This window comes from Colias eurytheme, chromosome 32, assembly GCF_061535395.1.
Source record: "Colias eurytheme isolate Ceu_HAF_F1 chromosome 32, ilColEury1 Martin Lab GWU primary, whole genome shotgun sequence".
Lineage (NCBI taxonomy): Eukaryota > Metazoa > Arthropoda > Insecta > Lepidoptera > Pieridae > Colias > Colias eurytheme.
This window is the reverse complement of record NC_143011.1, coordinates 7,055,572-7,077,459: the sequence shown is the minus strand read 5'-3', so window position 1 is coordinate 7,077,459 and position 21,888 is coordinate 7,055,572. Positions and strand designations below refer to the sequence as shown.

The 21,888-nt window shown below is 37.3% G+C and overlaps 1 pseudogene across 1 annotated transcript; it reads right to left on the bottom strand.

Annotated features, from left to right (window-relative positions):
• Nucleotides 1-1,900: 1,900 nt before the first annotated feature.
• LOC149895278 (tRNA endonuclease ANKZF1-like) lies at nt 1,901-20,464 on the bottom strand (annotated as a pseudogene). Its single transcript, XR_016458533.1, has 13 exons — nt 20,166-20,464; nt 19,325-19,534; nt 18,512-18,675; nt 18,163-18,255; nt 17,180-17,365; nt 16,253-16,475; nt 15,715-15,844; nt 15,410-15,495; nt 4,836-5,050; nt 4,292-4,449; nt 3,257-3,398; nt 2,679-2,831; nt 1,901-2,071 (listed from the first exon to the last, which is right to left on the bottom strand). The product of XR_016458533.1 is annotated as a tRNA endonuclease ANKZF1-like (transcript).
• Between the last annotated feature and the right edge of the window lie 1,424 nt (nt 20,465-21,888).

Below are 21,888 nucleotides of genomic sequence, written 5' to 3'. Positions count from 1 at the left end.
GTTGAATTGTGATGCTGAAACTTTTTACCTACTTTATCGAATTAGGTTTAAGAAGCGACAAACGCGCAAACTTAGTTTGCACCTCAGGTTTGCACCATGTTTGCACGAACATTTTTACAACAGCATAATGTTGTTTGCGCAAACAGCACGTGCAGATGTGAAGTTTGAGCTAGGTACTTCTTGCAAGTTGGCGACATAAAATATAACTCGGCCACATTAAGATACTATTACCTGTGCTATTACTTACTAGGTACGTATGGAGAAGACACCGCCTACATCACTTATGTTCCGCTCAACAGAGGTCAACCGGCCACACCAAGGGCGTAGCTAGCCATGGGCTCAAGGTGGGGCAACAATAAAAAATAATATGTAAGCAACTATACCCAAAGTTGATATATACCTATTGATTGTTCTTAATTGATAAGTAATAGGCAGATATTTACAAATTTCGCCTATAGCGGTGAGTCGATAACACAGTCGAAAACATCGCTTAATCTATGACTCACAAGCCGCCCCGCGCCGCCGCGTTCGTCGAACAGATTTTGTTCGTGGTGTCTCCTCTATACGTAGTAATAATACTCAATGCTTGGCCATAAGGTCTCGTAACCAAACCAGGCCATTAAATCTTAAAAAAATGCAAGTTGGCGCGAAAGTTTGTGATAAATTCAGTTTAAACATTAGTTTAAATTTGAATTTATAAATTACCTGCTGTTTCAAGTTTAAAACTTTTGTCATTGATTTCTTTTTTTTATCACACGAATTTAATTTAGCTGTTGTAGAATAATATTACAGTACCTAATATTATTGGAACAAAAAGATGCAGTAACTATTTATTGTTAACTAGATTTCCGCCCGCGGCTTCGCCCGCGTTTTCAAAGAAAAACTCTATGTGTTACAATGAAATCTAGCACACATATTATATTATGTGTGCTAAATTTCATTCGGTTCAGTAGTATTTTCCTGACGTATAGAAATTTTCCTGGCTTTTCGAATTTTCCTGGCGTATAGAAATTTCCCTGCCTTATAGAAATTTTGCCGGCTTATAGAAATTTTCCCGACGCATAGAAATTTTCCTGACGTATAGAAATTTTCCTGGCTTATAGAATTTTTCCTGATGTATAGAAATTTTCCTGGCTTATAAAAATTTCCTGACGTATAGAATTTTCCGGACTTATGGAAAATTTCCTGGCGTATTGAATTTTTTCTGGCTTATACAAATTTTCCATATCTATATAATTTTGGGGCAGAGAAATTTTCCTCGCGCACAGAAATTTTCCTTGTTTATAGAAATTTTCCTGGCGTATAGAAATTTTCCTGACGCATAGAAATTTTCCTGGCTTAAAGAATTCTTCCTGACGTATAGAAATTTTCCTGGCTTATAAAAATTTTCCTGACATAGAAATTTTCCGGACTTATGGAAAATGTCCTGTCTTAAATTTTCCTTTCTCATGGAAAATTTCCTGGCGTATAGAATTTTTTTCTGGCTTATAAACATTTTTCTGGCGTATACAAATTTTCCGGACTTATGGAAATTTTACTTATCTATATAATTTTGCGGCAGAGAAATTTTCCTCGCGTATAGAAATTTTCCTGGCGTATAGGATATATTTTCCTGACGTATAGAAATTTTCCTGGCGTATAGGCATTTTCCTGACGTATAGACATTTTCCTGTCTTAATTTTTAATTTACGATTAAAAGTGCTTCTAGAAGTAGTCTAATTGAACAAATAAATGTTTGAGTGTGAGGAGATTAAATTATTGCATCATCACAATAATTTCAAACAGATTTTTTTTTTCATAAAAATAAATGTATTTACATTACCTGTGAGCATTTACGTACTTTTAAAATAATTTCATAGAAAAGGATGATTATGTAATTTGAAATAATAAAAAACACACATCTTTTAAAAAAACTTTATTTACAATACATTCAAGCGCTTTTATGCAATGGTCTGACGTTCCTGTGGTTTTGCAGACATCTAATGGTACAAAATTTGAAGGAATCATATTCAAATGGAGTCTTTGGTAGATTCGCTCCACATAGAAAACATTTAGGTACTTCTGCTTTTACCTGAAAACAAAACAAATATAATATGTACTTTTTTTAAATAATTGAAGATAATAAAAAAGCAAAGTAAGATCATATTATGCTATTAAAAAATATTAGGTGCTATATATAAAAAAGGTAAGAAAGACACTTTTAACTCTCCTATACTAATATTATAAAGCTGAAGAGTTTGTGTTTGTTTGAACGCGCTAATCTCAAGAACTACTGGTCCGATTTGAAAAATTCTTTCGGTGTTGGACAGCCCATTTATCGAGGAAGGCTTTAGGCTATATATAATCACGCTAAGACCAACAGAAGCGGAGCCACATGGGTGAAACCGCGGAGCGCAGCTAGTAAGAAATATCTCCCAGGTATAATAAAAGTTAGTATTTTTGGTCTAACTGATATACAATTACAGTTACATACAAATAACTAGAAATAATAATACATTAAATAAGTGTATAATATTAACAATAATATTATCTCCAATAAATTATATTTTATGAGTATATCGAAGAAAAAATCAGGTAATATTTTTCAATAACTCTTAGTTTACTATTAAAACTGCAATTATTACTAACAAGGCCACACATTGCTCTAAAATAAAAATTACATATATTCCACAACCTACCTTCTGGGAATCAGTCATTTGCAAGAATTGGTTAGTTTTATTCTTCTCTATTTGCTTCTCTTTTTCTCTCTGCCGTTTCGCGCGTTTCTGCTGCGCTTTCTTCGCTTTCTCTATTTCTAGCAATTCTGGTGTGATTGGTCCCGGGATTTGCGACTGTAAAGAGATATTTAAATTACCATATCTTTAATATAATTTCATACTGTATTAAGCATTTTAGATTATCATATTAGTATTACTAATTTACGATAGGATTTAGTAATTGACCGGTAGGATTTTCAGGAGAGTAAAATTTCAAGGTCGCGTCATGGCAATAATATCACGTCATGGAGTCAGGCGACGATTTTTGTATAGTTTGGAACTCGCCAAAGAAGTTTCACTTCTGACACATGGTCTCGGCAACTCTTTATCCTGTGTGGAGTGTCACTAAAACTAGGTGTTACAACGACTACATGCAATTCTATAAAAATAAAATAAATCTAAAATGGTGATCTATATTTTCAAACAATTCAATTACTTTCATTTAATGTAAAAACTAAATTGTTCTTCATAGTAAATATCCTTAACCATTCAAAACTGACCTTATTATAATTATATTTATCAGGGAACTGCGCCTGGAACATTCTAAACGCAATCCTAGTGTCATGGTGCGGTGACGCCGCGTATGGAGTTTGTAATTGGTGATTACGGATACAGGGATCGCTGCCAGCTGTTAGGAGTGCACTGAAATTTTATAATAATATTAATATATAAATAAATTTTATTCGCTCAACATGACCGCATATATAAACTAGGCTTTTAACCTAGAGAGAAAATGCTTTAAATGTAAGTGCTTTGGGCATCTTGCAATCTTAAAGGTGCTTTTCCAGTAATAATTTGTGAGGATGTGTAGCGGTGGTAAATGATGAATCTCTAGCCTTAGGCCTACAATTGTCTACCTAATACGCAGGCGCTTATCATGCATACGCTTTCGTCAAATGATGAAAACAAGCTGATGCGACGTTGCCGCTTCGTGCACAATTTTAAATGCTTTTTAACGCAAGATGAAATACTTCGATCTTGCAATCGTCAATTGACAACAGGGTGCGTATTGAGTGCGTTTTACTAACATATTATAGGTCTAAGGCTATATTATGGATCACAAAATTGAAAGATCTAATTTTATAATATTCATTCATTACACAAACACATATCGGTGTTTTTAACTATCCACCTGTGTAGTATCTGTGTGAAATACAAAATTTAAAAGCAGTTTTTTATTAATATTTAGCCAAATTTAAATGAAAATTGATTCTGCAGTTGTTACGTGAAGAAGTACCAAACATACAAACTTTCTCATTTACGATATTATTAGTAGGAAGAAAGAGAACGATACATTTTAATTACAAGCTGAATAACTATGAATCATGTGTCTGTTCATGTTAAAAAATATATAATACTAGCTGCTCCGCTCCACCCCTGTTGGTCGTAGCGTGATGATATATAGCTGCCTATAACCTTCCTCGATAAATGGGCTATCTAACACCGAAAGCAGTAGTTCCCGAGATTAGCGCGTTCAAACAAACAAACAAACTCTTCAACTTTATAATATTAGTATATAGTATATAGATACTCACGTGACCATTTCAGGTTTGGCAGCTATAGCGGCTTTATGCAGCGCGGTGTTACCATCACTCGGGTCTTGAATATTGCACGCCTCTTCCAAATCCCCCTCCCACGCTTCTAGAATCGTCTCTAGGGAGCTTTGTTCATTGCCAGATATCACTTTCCACATCTGTAACAATTTTTAGAGAAGTTATAATTTGTTATAGGGCAACACCGGAAGTTACAATAAATGTTACCAGTTTTGTATAAAACCTGAAAAGTTGAAATTTCGAAAGAGATATTTTTATTTATATGCACTTTAAAACATTGTATAATAAATACTTTTTAGGAGTAATATTAGGCTTATGATTTCACCCACCAGAATTTTATTTTAATTGTAATAAAATGTATTCTATCCTATTATAAAACTATTTAAATCTTTTAACCTATTTTGAGGGTCCATCGACAAAAAGATCCAATTCAGAAATGAAATGCTAGTTCAATAATGTGCTTTATTCCCAATTCTATAGAGGCTAAATTTCAGTGTCATTTATTAATATAACTAAATCTATACACCTTTTTAACATTAGCCGGTATCTTCTGCACCACCATAGGCTTCTTCACGGGTTTCTCTTCTTTCTTCTTCTTTTTCTTCTTAACTCTCTTCTCTTGTACATTCTCTTGTTCGCTGCAAGAACTATGGGCGCTTACTGAATGATCGTTTAGAAGGTCCTTCCTTGAGTTTGTTATAACTCCCTTTGAACTCTGTTCGGAAAGAGTTTTTATCCAGCCTGTGAAAATAAAATGTTAGAATTATGATTTGATTTTAAGAAATTACTGCAAAAAATTGTTTTAAATTTAACTTAACTTTGGAAATCTATACATATAATAAAATCGTAGGAAAGTCAAAACTGTACATTGAATATTTTTTTAAAAGAATACTTGATCCATGATCTATAATCGATATAGAAGCCAAAAATATAGTTTTTAGAATTTTTGTCTGTTTGTCTGTTTGTCTGTTTGTCTGTATGTATTTCCGGGCTAATCTCAGAAAGTACTGCATAGATTTACTTCAAATTTTGCATGAATATTCCTAAGAGGTCGGGTGAGGATAGTTTAAACATATTATCATGATATCACCTTCGGGGGAGGAGCTGTGAACCTTTATTTTTCTTACCTATTCTGTGTACTACGACAGCGTACAATCTAAAGACTCATGTTTAAATGTTGGTTTCGAGTAAGCCATGCTATTATCTAGCTTTACAAAATAAAAACTATATCATTTATGTAATTTGGGCAGAGAAACAGTTTAATGAATTTAGTAGTATAATGACAAATTAGAAACAACGCCATCTATGAAATGTTATAAAAATCAAATCAATGTACATATTGTTAACTATTGGAAATTAATAATCAAATGACGCATATATTGACAATATTAACTAAAATTTGTATTGACACTACAAAAATTATACCATTTAAGTAACTTGGGAAGAGAAACATAGTTTAAAAAAGGAAGTTGTATAATGTTAATTTTGTAACAGCGCCATCTATGAGATTTCATTAAAATCAAATAAATATACAAATAGAATAAATTATATTACGATTTTATACAAAAATACAGTATATTTATTAGGCCACCTAATATTACTAAGCAATAATTTCTTCTAGGCAACCGGGGCAAAAGGTAATCAGCTCGATAAAATTAAATTGTTTGTTATTAGTTATTTGTAATCTTATTAATGTGCATTTTTTGCATAAAAGTTTTAATGTAATACTCAGTTTTGACAATTGCAAGTTCCAACAAAACCCTCATAAATCATAATCTTGATCAGATTTGAGCAAGATAATTTGAAAAATATGCCGTGTTGTATCATAGAAAAGGTAAGTTTTTGATAGTTATCATTTATTATTCATCAATTACATGTCGTTAGTACGAAATAAACATTGACTTTTGTTCAGTATTTATTATCTGTATGATTATTGCTTGGTAATTATTAATATATTTTCATGTTGCCAAATTAATTATAAACATAAGTGTGATATGAAACTAGCTGGATTTTTTTTACACACCCACAGCTATATTCTATTATAAATCATAATAATATTTTATCACCATATAAAAATGTTTCCTTTTACCTAACTAGATGGCGTTAGTATCGAATTAGAATTATCGAATCACGCTATCGTTTCGTTCGCAAAAGGTGATATTATAAAGACCGATCGAGCCGCATCTACTTACGGAAACGCGAGTAAAACCTACGTTATCTGTCAGTTGAATGCTCATTGCTCAGTCGAATTTAACATTACTTCACTAAATACTTTCTCATTATCATCTCATAAAGTTATTTGTCTTTAGGTAATTCCCATTTTGAGTTAATACTTAATTCTTATTTCTTATTTAGATTTAGATTTAGAATTACTATTTAATTCGTGTGTAATTTATTTATTGTTTTGGTTAATTTGTGTTCATTTTAGGATTTTTTTTGGTACTTATATTCGTTTTTCGTAGAATTTATTTTTCTTTTATAAACATCTCTTTAGTCTTTATTTTTCTGTTATTTTTTTTCTTCACTATTTTATCTTCATCTCATCAAATTATTTGTCTTTAGTTTATGTTGTGCAATTTATTTTTTTGCAATATTTGTTTTCATTTTAAGTAGTTATTAGTTTTCTTATTGGTTTTTTTTTAGTCTTTTACTTTATTCATATTTAGGTATATTCATATTTAGGTATACTTTGCCTAATTCGTGTGTAATTTATTTTTCTGTTATCTTTGTTTGCTTAGTAAAAACAATCAAAATGCCCAGAAAACGGTCTAACCTATCTCGATCCTCAAATGATTCCCAAAGGAAGAGATTGGCTTTATCTGTTGAAACCGCCGTTGAGCGTGAGGCAAGGTTAGCAGTTATGCGAAAACGCAATGCTGAAAATCGACATGGAGAAAGTAGTACATCGCGTCAGTCGCGATTAGATACTATGCGCACTCAAAATGCATTGTCACGTTCGCTTGAAAGTGTAGGAGCATACGAGATGCGGCTATTAAATGATCGGGAGCGCCATGCTGAGTCTCGTGCGTCAGAGACGTACACGCAACGAGAGACAAGATTGAGTACACAGCGCAGCCGCACTTATACTGCTCGATCGTGCGAGAGTGCTGAAGCGCGAGAAGCTCGACTTGAAAGCGATCGGGAGCGCCATGCTGAGTCTCGCGCGTCTGAGACGTACACACAGCGTGAGACAAGATTGAGTACGCAGCGCAGCCGCACTTATACCGCTCGATCGTGTGAGAGTGTTGAAGCGCGAGAAGCTAGGCTTGAAAGCGATCGGGAGCGCCATGCTGAGTCTCGCGCATCAGAGACATACACTCAGCGAGAGGTGAGGTTATTTTCGCAGCGGAGTCGTACTTCTTTTGCTAGGTCACTCGAAAATCAAGAAGAGCGCGAAACTCGCTTGGTAGCAGATCGCTCTCAGCATGCTCTGTCACGTTCGTTGGAGACAGACGAGCAGCGTGAAGAACGTCAAGCAGCTGCTCGGCATCGCTACCACGAAATGCGTAGTGATGTTGAAGCTCATTTATCGCAAGAACGTAACAGAATCCAAGGGATTCGGGGAACTTGGTCGGGAGAACAGCGTGCGGCACAAGTAGAACAAGATCGCCTTCGTCGTGACGTAAATCAACTTTTGACGTCTGATGATGAATCCATGGTTTACAATGTCCAAGAGCAACCGTGGCTAAATAAAGAAGGGAGTGGGTTTCACTACAATGTCGCGATTAACTACGCCGCCCATGGAGATATTGGTGCCTTGGAAGAAGTGTGTGCCTACTGCCAAGCACGCAAATGGAAAGGGGAGCCCAAAGGGATGTGTTGTGCATCTGGTAAGGTACGCTTGGAATCTCTGCAAGACCCGCCAGAACTGTTAAGAGTGTTACTAAATGGTGAGCATCTGAAATCCAGCCATTTTTTGAAAAACATTCGTGCTTATAACAGTGCCTTCCAGATGACATCGTTTGGTGCAAATCAGTTGCAGTCACGGGTCATGTTCTTTATCTGAACATATGCAGGTTCTGGATAGATTATACAGTAACATTGTTCATAGTTTATCTGAATCTGCAATTTTATCTCATCCAGAACCTCAGCCAACGCGTACCCATAGGCCAAAAAAATTATGTGGGTGGAATAAACATGTGAGGAATGCTCACCGGGAGGCCAGGCTTAGCTATAGGTTGTGGTTATCACACCGGCGTCCACAGTCGGGGATTATCTATGATCAAATGTGCACTACTCGAAAAAAATTTAAAAGTCGTTTGAAGTGGTGCCAAGATAATCAAGACCAAATTAGGATGGATATATTAGCCGAACACCAAGCTTCTAAAAATTTTATACAATTTTGGAAATCTACTCGAAAACTTGATGCTAAGCCGGGTCTACCTGTGAGTGTGGGTGGGAAGAATGATCCAAGAGAAATCGCTATGATGTTCAAGGATCATTTTACAGTGAAATCACCTCTCGGACCACCTAATACAGTAGTGGATGCGGGGTCTGGAGGGCGTGGAGATGAACCTCTGTTTCATATTATATCTTCCAATGAAATTAAGTCAATTATTAAGAATATGAGCAAAGGTAAGTCTCCAGGTCATGACGGGCTCAGTATCGAGCATTTAAAATACGCGGGTTGTCATCTGCCTAAGTTACTCTCGATGTTTTACACATTATGTATAAGGCACTCCTATCTGCCGGCAGATCTCATGAAAACAATCGTTGTACCTATTTTAAAAAATAGAACAGGTGACATCTCCGACATAGGAAATTATCGCCCCATATCTCTCGCTACGATTTTGGCTAAGGTATTGGACAGTGTGCTTGATGCGAGATTAAACAATTTTTTGGACTTACACGATGCACAGTTTGGTTTTCGACCTGGACTTTCCACTGAAAGTGCAATCTTAAGCTTGAAGCATACTGTACAATACTATACCAAGCGTAAAACACCAGTGTATGCTTGTTTTCTAGACCTTTCCAGGGCGTTTGACCTCGTGTCGTACGATGTTTTATGGAATAAGCTGGAGGGTAGGGGTTTACCAGTTAGCATTCTTAATATCTTTAAGTATTGGTATGCCAACCAACGTAATATTGTAAAATGGTCTAACGCTTTTTCCGAATCGTATGTGTTAGAATGTGGTGTAAGGGGGGCTGTCGTCGCCTAAATTGTTCAATCTTTACGTAAATGGCCTTGTTGTCGAACTCAGCAATATGCGGGTTGGTTGCCGGATCGGAGGTATAAGTTGTAACAACATAAGCTATGCCGATGATATGGTATTGCTGGCTCCGACTGCAAGCGCCATTACTGAGATGCTCAAAGTCTGTGAGACATATGTCGCTGCTCACGGTTTGCGTTATAATGTGGCTAAATGTAAATGCATTGTTTTTGGGGACGTTGGTAAGCATAGGAAATGTACGTCTGAGATATCTCTTAACGCGATTACAGTTGAAAGAGTTAAAGAGTTTAAGTACCTCGGACACATGCTAACTGATGACCTCAAAGATAATGTAGATATCGAACGTGAGCGTAGGGCATTGGCGATCCGAAGTAATATGTTGGCCCGTAGATTTGCCCGTTGTAGTAATCCAGTGAAAATCACGCTTTTTAAAGCCTACTGCCAGAATTTCTACACGGGTAGTCTATGGTTTGACTATACTGATGGATCGCTTAATGCCTTACGTGTCATGTACAATAATGCGTTTAGAATGCTGTTGGGACTGCCTCGCTACTGCAGTGCGTCTGGAATGTTCGCTAATGCGCATACTGACGATTTCTGGGCGATAATACGCAAAAAAACAGCGTCTACATTCGATAGAGTGCGGCGCAGTCGCAACAGTCTCTTGATGGTAATTTCGGAGAGATATATGTCATCTTTCATGGGACACTTTGTGCGTAAACTTGTCCATTCAAAGCGACAGGTTTACGCATAGGGTGCCCCGTCAACTGATGATAGTACTTTAATATTTACCTACTAACATTAGCTTTTTAAGTCACGTACTAACATTAATGGATCCCTGTAATCTAATTGACTAAATAAATAAATAAAATAAATAAATAAATAAATAAATCAAGTTATAGAAGCAGGGTTCATGCCGACATTCAAAGTCCAGGGGCAAGTTTACCATAGGATTGGTTCCCTGCTACCTACAGACGTTCCCAAATTTTTGCAAATTTATTTCGTAAGCGATTTTGAAGAACAAGCAAGCTTGCGAAGTAGACACATCCCCAATTTGGACTCTGGTCTGGTCAGAGGATTGCAGAGTATGTTGCATAATGTTAATCCACACATTAGCAACTTCAAAGCCGCCCTAGCATCGGTGCCTGAAAACGAGCGCAATCGCTTTAAGTTTATAATCAGTGCAGATAGAAGGCCGATCGCAGCCCATCCAGGGCGGTATAATGCGCCAACAACGAACGAGGTAGCCGTAGTCTTAGTCGATCAGGAGTGTGATAAAAGAGACATCGTTTTGCGCACGCATGATGACCGGCTTCAAAGAATCAGTGAGACTCACCGCGCGTACGATTCTCTGCAATATCCGCTCATGTTTTGCCGCGGAGAGGATGGCTACCATTTCGCCCACTATAATGTAGACCCCCAGACAGGCTCCCCAAATTACAACAAAAAAACATCCGCCATGCAGTTCTACAGCTTCCTGATCCAGCTAAGGGCAAACAACGTTTCTTATTTACACTATTATCGTACGCTCTTAAGTCAGTTTCTGGTGGACATGTACGCCAAAATCGAAACAGAGCGTTTGGTATTTATAAGGTGCAACCAAAGGAAGCTGAGAGCTGAGAATTACGTTCATCTTAGAGATGCCATGCAAAATGATGTAAATGCGCAAGATGTAGGAAGGATGGTCATTCTCCCTTCCACCTTCACAGGAGGTCCGCGGTACATGCACGAGAGGACCCAAGATGCTTTTTGTTACGTGCGAAAGTTTGGTCGCCCGGACCTCTTCATTACCATCACTACCAACCCAAAGTGGCCTGAAATAACAGCTCAACTCCTTGCAGGACAGGCTTCGTACGACAGGCATGACTTGATCTCTCGCGTATTCCACCTGAAGTTGAAGTGCCTTATGGATCTTCTTACAAAAGCAAAAGTCTTTGGTGCAGTACGGTGCCACATGTACTCCGTGGAGTGGCAAAAACGCGGCTTGCCCCACGCACACTTGCTTTTGTGGTTGGAAGAGAAGATCAGGCCCAACCAGATTGATCAAGTTATAAGTGCTGAGCTTCCGGACCCTGACGTCGATCCTGTTCTGCATCAGATAGTGAAAAGTCATATGGTGCATGGCCCCTGTGGCACGTTAAATCCAAGTTCCCCGTGCATGAAAGATGGACGATGTTCAAAAAGATTCCCGAAAAATTTTACCATCGAAACCATTACTGGTGAGGATGGATATCCATCATACCGGCGCCGATCACCAGCACAAGGCGGGCATTCCACTGAGCTGAGCGTGCATGGCCAGGCGCAACCGGTCGATAATAGATGGATTGTTCCTTACTCGCCAGTACTGTCCAGGACCTTCCAGACACACATCAACGTCGAGTCGTGCACGAGCGTTGAGTCGATTAAATACATCTGCAAATACGTCAACAAAGGAAGTGATCAGGCGACGTTTGCTTTACAGAGCTCTGATAAAGACGAGGTCACCAAGTATCAATCTGGTCGCTACATCAGCACGTCTGAAGCGGTTTGGCGGATACTGGCGTTCTCTATACATGACAGGCATCCAACCGTCATGCATTTAGATGTCCATCTAGAGAACGGCCAGCGCATATATTTTGATCCTGAGAACGTTGCTGACCGCTTGGAAAATCCACGCCAAACAACTCTCTTGGCATTTTTCAGGCTCTGTGAAGTCGACCAGTTTGCAAGGTCTCTTACGTATGACCAGGTGCCTTCGTATTACACATACGACAGACAAAGGGGTGTATTTAATCGACGTCAACGAGGAAGTGCTGTGGAAGGATTTCCGGGAATCTTCAAAGACACCGCACTGGGTAGGGTTTATACCGTGCATCCGAATAATGGCGAATGCTATTTTCTGCGCTTATTACTTCACACGGTCCGAGGCCCAACATCGTTCGCCTTTCTGAGGACATATGATGGCGTGGAGTATCCCACTTACCGCGCAGCCTGCGTAGCACGTCACCTTCTTGACGACGACCAAAACTGGGATGACACCCTCGCAGAGGCGAGTGTCAGTGACAGTCCGAGCCGCATGCGACATCTGTTTGCCGTCATCTTGGTGTTTTGTGGAGTTGCGAACCCAGTTACTTTGTGGGAGAAGTATCGCCATCATCTGTCTGAAGATTTTCTACGAGCTTTGAGGCGTGCCACTGGAGACGAAATCGATGTAACAGATGAACGCGTCCTGAACACCTGTCTCAGTTCACTTCAAGATGTGGTTATTTCTATCGGCGGCAATCCACTGATCGAATATGGGTTACCAGCTCCCCAATCATCAGAGCATCAAGACCGTGGAAATCGGGAGTATAACGCTGAGACAAATTACGATCCGGGCGAAATGACCACTATACGAAATGACCATGTCGCTTTGTTCTCTTCAGAGCAAAAACAAATTTACGACACCGTTCTTGAAAGCGTTGGGCAAAACCAGGGTAAAATGTTTTTCTTGGATGCTCCTGGTGGAACAGGAAAAACATTTGTTACCACTGGCATACTTGCAGAAGTAAGGAGGCAAGGAAAAATTGCTATTGCTGTAGCGTCGTCGGGAATCGCTGCCACACTGCTTCCGGGTGGTAAAACAGCACATTCCATGTTTAAAATTCCCATCGATTTAGAGAGAGCCGAAACGCCTGTTTGCGGTGTGTCACGTAACAGTGATAAAGGACACGTGCTCAAGGATTGCTCTCTGATCGTATGGGATGAGTGTACGATGGCCAATAGGAAGGCAGTTGAGGCCGTGGACAGAACCCTGCAGGACATCCGCAGGAACGAAAACTTGATGGGTGGTATAACAGTTCTGTTCAGTGGCGATTTCCGACAAACGCTTCCCGTGGTGACGCGAGGATCGAGGGCTGACGAGGTGAATGCGTCTTTGAAACGATCTTCGTTGTGGTCACGAGTTCATACGCTGCGCTTGACCATTAATATGAGAGCTCGGCTTGGTGGCAATGCACGTGCTCAAGAATTCTCCGATGTCCTTCTAAGTCTTGGTGAAGGCACTCTACCAGAACAGATAGATGGACAGGTGGTGCTTCCAGAGTCTCTCGGTAGAGTGGTAGCCAGCTTAGAGGAACTCATTCGCTGTGTGTACGGGGACATCAGTCGTATACCACACCAGCAGAATTCTTGGGTGTGTGAGCGGGCCATTTTGACGCCCAAAAATGATCAGGCTGCAGCAATAAACGACTGCATTCTCTCTGAAATTGAGGGTAATGAAGTGGTCTACACCTCCATAAACACTGTCGTCGAGCAAGATGACGCCACACACTATCCCGTTGAATTTTTAAACTCCCTGTCAGCAAGCGGACTTCCAGCGCATACCATCAAGCTGAAGGTCGGTGTCCCAATTATGCTTCTTCGTAACCTATCTCCCCCGAAGTTATGTAACGGGACCCGCCTTAAAGTTATCTCGCTCCACAGACACACCATTGAGGCGGAAATTCTTACGGGTTGTGGAGTTGGCGAAGCAGTATTTATACCACGTATTCCCCTCATACCTCATAACTTCCCGTTCCAGTTCAAGCGTGTACAGTTTCCCGTGAGTGTTTGCTTCGCGATGACCATCAATAAGTCGCAGGGGCAGACACTGAGGGTAGGGGGTGTCGACCTCAGGACGAGTTGTTTCTCACACGGGCAACTGTACGTCGCTTGCTCACGCATCACCAGTCCTGACTCTCTTTTCATTTTGGCTCCTGGCAGCATAACTACTAACGTAGTTTATAGGGAAGTATTTTAGGGTATAATACCTTTGTACTTTTTTATGTTTTTGTGTCCTGGAATATATTTCTGCATAATTTTCTCTATTTTCTTCAGTCACAAAATCTAATTATCACTAAACTGAGTAGGATTCTCATATATCTCTCTTTACTTCCTTCACTTGCAAGAAAAGATCGTGTGTGCCGAGCACACGTGTCAGGAGTGAAACTTATTTGGCAATTTTAAAAGATACCAAAATCACGTCGCCTTACTCCTTGAAATTTTAATCTCTACGTACCTAAAGAAGTTTCACTTCAAGAACATATATTTTAATGCTATTTAAAAGTTGTTTCCTTATAATGCTATAGCGACACTGTCATCTTTAGATATGTTTGGTACTGACACGCCGTGGTGGTGCAACATCGCGGGCAGCGGTAGAAAATAATATGTTAAGAAAGGGCATAGGGTACTTTTTACCGTGGGAAAACTATCCAAAGTCAATTTTACACGCGGACGAAGTCGCGGGTACAGCTAGTGTACAATAATATGTTACGTTGACATTGTTATTTTATTTAGATTTGTATGTATAATTATGATGTTAATTATTTGTTTCAGCTTGCTCAAATTCTCTGTGAACAAGTGAAAGTGAATCTACGGACAATCAGCGATATATTACGCTCTGTGGCTGTCCTGATTATACCACACCCCGGAGTCCGGACACTCCATACAAAATTATCGTTTTGACAGTCACACTGTAGAGAGTGCAAATGTGTGTGTTAACGCTTTAGGGTTTGCACATTAATTGTGACTAGCGTAAAGAAATTCGCGTTTTTCTGATGAAATACATCCGTAAACAGCACAATATCTACCATTTTCTACGAAAAACGATATTCACAAATCCAAAATAATAAAATTACTTTAAGTCAATTTGATTAATGTTGTCAATCTTCGTTGCGTATCGTCCTTTCGGAAAAATGCGGGACATCTAATAGCCTGATCGTGCGGGGTGAGGTAAGTGTTTAATTTTGGCGGGAGGCGGAGAGTGTCCGTTCTGTAGCGTTTAGCTACTATTATGTATTCTGTGATTATACTTCTCAGATATGATGACATAACTCATTACTACATTATTATGGAAAAGTAAAGTTAAGCAGTGACAAATGTACAATTTAACAAAAAATGATCAAGATTTTATTCAAAACAATTTACATACCTACAGGAGTTTCAGAGTCTATAAAGCATGGACCCTCATCTTCACTCGACAGCATTTGAGTTGGCAGCTCCCGTGGAGTTCGTTCCCTTGAAAAAAATAAGTTTCTAACCTACAAAAGATCTTATTAATAACTGAAGAATTATTTCATGATAAAAGTTAAACTATTTTTTGTTTTTATTTTGTCTATTGACTGTATTATGTTACCAATACACTATAATCATAGAATTAAAATATAAAGACTATCAACTATTATTAATTGAAAATCGTACATTATTTTAGTATTTAATACGACACTAATATATTACCTTGACTTTGCTCTATCGATTGGTTTTCCAGGGCTCTTCTGTGTTTTCTTTTTTTCAGCATTAGGATCCGCCGCTTTGCCGTCTTTCACAGTCGACGCGATCAGAGCTTTTTGGAATAATTCTATTGTTTCTGTAAATATACTTATTTATGACATAAAATGTACCTAATATTGGATTTTTATTGGATATTGACTAACTCGAATAATTTTACTACACTACTTTTTCGATTGTATTTATACTCAAGCACATACAAACGTCTGATGGGATCGGGATACAAAAAATATTATTTAGTACTAAAATTAATATGTACTTATGTTAGATACTACTACTTTTTTCACTACTAAAATAAACTATAAACTTCAAAATTTCATTTGCTAGCCAATCCAGTTATGATTAAGCATGAGACTAAAAAAAACAAAAATTCAGAAATCATCAATTAAAAAAAAAAACATTTATTTCCCGTATAAGCTTATCGTTGCATGACACAATAATTAGTAAATGAAAGAAAATATAGTACTAGCTATAATTTAACACTTACCATAAACCTCTATGCTAGCCAAAGTATCGTGGACCCGTTTCACCTCCTTATACGTGGGTTTCCTCGTAGGGAACGGCAAAGCTCTAACTCTAAAGTCATCTCTATTGAGCGGAGAGTTCTTGCCAAATAACGCCGCCTGATTGGTCGAGCCGACCGCGCGGTATAGTACTAGTGAACAGCCAATCAGGTCTTCCGACCAAGCGGATATTATTTCTTGCACGTGCTGAAAGAATCAGGAGTTTTAAAAGATTCTGTTACCACATAGTGATCGTAATTATAATAACTATTGCCAAATTGGAAACAAAGTGCACGTATCTGTATCAATTTATAATTTTTTTTCACAGCTGTAACACAACTAGAATTTGTTCAAATAATTTTTGGTTATAGTCACGTACCAAAATTTATTCATATCAATCAATATCAACACAAACTTTTTATTCTGGGTTCAATTTCAATAACATATTATCTATACTATAATATTATAAAGCTGAAGAGTTCGTTTGTTTGAACGCGCTGATCTCAGGAACTACTGGTCCGATTTGAAAAATTATTTCAGTGTTAGATAGCCCATTCATCGAGGAAGGCTATAGGCTATATATCATCACGCTAAGACCAACAGGAGTGGAGCCACGCGGGTAAAACCACGGAGCGCAGCTAGTTATAAAATACCTTCAACATACAAAAAAAGACGGGATGCACTCCGGGAGTGCCGGCAGAAGTGAAAACTTGATTATTAACGTTGAGCATGTTTGATATTTTGGAATGGTATCCGTCTTACGCTTTTTCGATCAGGTCACGTGTCCTGACGCGAGTTTAAGATTTTATACCCAACGCCGCTAAAGAAGTTTTCACTTCAAAAAATATCTAAAATCTCCGTTACTGTCCCTATAAACAGCCACAAATAAGTTTCCCTAAATTCCCACTCACCTCCAAGAAAGCCGCTTGGTTGTATCGCCTCAAGCTAGCGCCAGCAGATCGCGGCATGTTCCCGTGCTGGTCCCGCGCGCTCTGCGCCTGGCCCTGCCCGCGCCGCGTCACGTACGAATGATGCGTTTTGTGCACTACCGGTACCGCACCGGAAAATATGGCACCAGCGAAATGGCCGCCGGAAACCTGTGTATTTGGTGAAATTATTTATCTTTATTGTATAAACACAGTGATAAATATAAATAACAAGCGGTCCGCCCCGGCTTCGCCAGTGGTCAGAAGCGTAGCGTGCCTTGGCGGGGCCCGTATAAAAATTTGTTTGGGGGCCCTTAGGAAGGGTAAAGATTTCTCACAAAAGAAAAAAAATGTTTGCATAAAATTAAAAGAAATATTTATTCATCGATATCTGTCACTTATTCCAAAATTTTTACAAACAATTCAAATTAAATATACACACTCCTGTGTGCCAGAAAATTGCTTTCTTTTACTTTTGTTATTTCTGAAAAAAAAAATTTGGGAAGTTTTTAGTAATTTTTGCTTACGCACGTTAGGGGGCCCCGTATAATTCATACGGCTAATACGGCGGTAGCTACGCCCCTGCCCGTGGTACATGTTTACGTTTTCTCTCCATAAGAACCATCCTCGTACTTCAAGGAATATTATAAAAAAAGAATAATCGAAATCAGTCCCCCCGTTCACGCGTGATGCCGTGACCAAGGGAAATATGGATTCATTTTTTTATATAGAGATTATCAATGCACAATAAACAATTCACACACAACATTTATCCAAAGCAAAACTCTGCCTGTATACTGTGTATGAGGCAGACTTTTCTACTTACCGGTTCAATAGACTTTGAACACTACTGCAACGAAATAAGGTGCTAATTTCAACTGTTTTACAAGTTAAACAAAGTATTGAGGTATTTTTAAAACCGCGTGTGTAATTCAATACAGTTAAAATGTTTATCTTTTATTCCTTACCATTAAAACTGCCCACCGTTGATAGCCTGGTATGGTTAGACGTTGACAGCGCTAAACCCATGCGAAGCCTTCGCCATCGGAAGATAATTCTTCCTGAAATAATTATATTTAATAACTACTTATTCCAAGGTTTTTAAAATTAAGTTCATTCTAATTTTGATATTCTTATAAGAATAAGGATATAACAATAAGAATTGCATTTTAATTTAATATAAACACTAAAAAATCCTATATTAAAATTGCAACAGCCCAATGGATATTAAAATAATAAAAATTATAGACAAAAGAGCTAATTGTTAGAACTTTAAAACATAAAAAATTATTAACATAAAACATCTAATTGACTAACCTTTTTATGATGCAATATACATTTATATATACAGAAGACTTGTCCAGTTTTATTAGTGAAGAATGCCTTGCAATGTCTAGTCGCTGCTGCAAATAGATCACTTGCTGGTTTGGAGTTTGTGCTCTCTGTCTCCGAGTCACTGCCTGATACACTTGAATTATCATCTGAAAATAAAGAATTTATTGTGTTTGGTCTTTTAATAAACATTTGGTACATTGGTATGATGTTGTAAAGCCTAAGGCACGGGTCAAACACAAGCGGCGCGGGCGCGGGCGTGCCATAAGCGCACCTCTTGAATCTGTTTTGCACCACGTCCTTCTTATACATTTTGTATGAAAGAATTTTGGACAGGCGTCGAGACGGCACGCCGCGGTTGTGCCACGGTTGCGCCGCCTTTCCAAAATTATTTCATACAAAATGCCAATAGCGCACCCGATGCACGCCGGCAGCGCGCCCGATGCGCGCCGCGCCGCTTGTATATGTCCCGCGCCTAATAAGTTTGTCATAAACATGAAATACGAAAAAATTACTTACAATCGCAGTTACTTTGAGGTATTTGCTGCCTAAACAAGTTTTTGTTCACATAGAAAATTAGTCATAATAATCAAACAAAACTATAGAAGTGATCGTAATATTTTAAAAAGAGACTAACTTCAGGAGGAAGGCTATGAATAAAACCGACATACAATGGACTGAAAACAGCCAAGTTAACTGTAATACTCTCTAAATTAAAAAGCAAGAATCTTTTTTAAATTGCCATTTCATTAATATACTGTTACACTCACTATAAACTCCTATATTAAAAAAAAATACCTTGTCTAGAATTAAATTGTCCCAAACTGAGCGCAGACTTCCCAAACAGCTTCCTCTTCAAGTTATGCGTATGCCAGTGATGTTTATAATGTGCAGTCTGTTGCGCCCGAGTCTCGAAAGGACCCACTCCACAGCATGAGCAGCAGTTACCATCGCTTGCTCCATTCAATGTAAGTGCGTTAAGACGCTTGATGACACTTTGTTCGTCGACTGGAATAATTTGGGTTAAGGTAAATTAAATACAATTTATTATGTTAAGGCAAATTTATAAATAAAAAAGACGTGTGGCACTCGGGGACTGCCGCGGTAAAGCTATTGCATGCTATGCCTTCAAGCCACACCTCCGTGCCCGTCAGAGTGGGGAGCGTGACGTTTTTGATTTTTTGTTACGGAATTTCTGGATTTGGTCACCGCGCTCAAGGCCCACGATAGAAGCTATGCAATAGCTTAAAAATCTATATGATAAAATACTTTTGTTTATTTTATCTCTGTTCTATTATAAGGTATACTTAAAATTCACATTTATTGTGATAACAATATTTAATACTCTCAATAGAGAATTGTATAAAAAAATGCCTCAAGTAAAAATATTGTGCAAGTATTGGAAATTTTATAAACAAAGTTTAAAAAAAACAATTTTTAGATACAGTAAGAAAGGAACTTTATAAGTATTAAGTATAAAGACTTATAAAGTAGGAAACAGAATTTATACTAATATGTGCAATCACAAGATTCATTACATGGATTTCATAACATTTCACTCATGGTAATAGACATTATTACACCACACTAGGTGGACCATTTAAATCCATATGTTAAGGAAATATTTAATACTACTTACCAATTTGATGTGATTCTGTTATCATACATGCTGCAACTTTTATTCCTCTCAGAAGTTTTTCAAAATCATCTAAATCGAAGACCCTGACCGTTTTAGGCTTGACAATATCCGTTTTTGAAGTCATTTTTATATTGTTCAAAGTTAATTTACATCGTAAAATTTGTATTATATTATGGCGTGACTTTCACCTGCAGAAAAAATTATGTTATTTACTTTATGCAATTTTATATATTATTCAATTTACACTTTGAAAATATTATGCATTTTTATGTAATAAAATTCAAGAATTAAAACGAAAACATAACCTGTTTTACAGTCTGACATTGACATAATATGACATAAACAGCTGTCAGCTGTCATTTGAGTTTTGACACAAACTCAGTGTTAAGACGCGTTTTCACTATAGACCTTCATACGACATGCAACAATTGGTGGCAAATATATATTTGTAAACAACTCAATGATATTTGATCACATTATTTAATAATGACATTGTATTTCTTAATGAGTTTTATTCTAAAATATGGGATATTTAATCTTTTACAAACTGATAAATTCATTCTCTTCTTGGTTATTGGGATATGATATTAAATGAATGAATGAATGTAAATATTTCCCGCCTTTCTAAAGTATAACGAGTTGACATCCGTGACAGATTTGTTTTTTCTTTTTACTTTTATTTATAACAGATACTTAGTTTGTATCTACAATAATTCTGTGATATTTTAAATTTTTAAGTACGTATTACTAGCTCTAAATAAATAAAGTATTTTAACCGTATAGTTATTATTATACTAGTTTTTTCTTTTACATAACATTATTAACTAGACTGCTCCGGTATTATAATACACATAAGTAGAGCAATAAACCAACATATTACAGGAATAATAATTATTATGATAGTTCTCCGCCCTCGTTTTGTTTAACAATACTTCTATCTCTATTATCTATACATATAATAAAATCGTAGGAAAGTCAAAACTGTACATTGAATATTTTTTTAAAAGAATACATAATCCATGATCTATAATCGATATAGAAGCCAAAAATATAGTTTTTAGAATTTTTGTCTGTTTGTCTGTTTGTCTGTTTGTCTGTATGTTTGACCGGGCTAATCTCGAAAAGTACTGCATAGATTTACTTCAAATTTTGCATGAATATTCCTAAGAGGTCGGGTGAGGATAGTTTAAACATATTATCATGATATCACCTTCGGGGGAGGAGCTGTGAGCCTTTATTTTTCTTACATATTCCGTGTACTACGACAGCGTACAATCTAAAGACTCATGTTTAAATGTTGGTTTCGAGTAAGCCATGCTATTATGTAGCTTTACAAAATAAAAACTATGTCATTTACGTAATTTGGGCAGAGAAACAGTTAAATGAATCTTAACAGTATAAAGACAAATTTGAAACAGCGCCATCTATGAAGTGTTAGAAAAATCAAACACACGTTAACTATTGGAAATTAATAATCAAATGACGCATATATAAATGTTGTTTGACAATATCTAGATTGACACTATAAAAATTATGCCATTTAAGTAACTTGGGAAGAGAAACATAGTTTAAAGAATGTAAGTTGTATAATGTTAATTTTGTAACAGCGCCATCTATGAGATTTCGTAAAAATCAAATCAATTTAGATGTTAACACTACTGAATACACAGTTGGAAATTAATAATTTAAATATAATTATGTTATTTATTTAACTCTTTAGCCC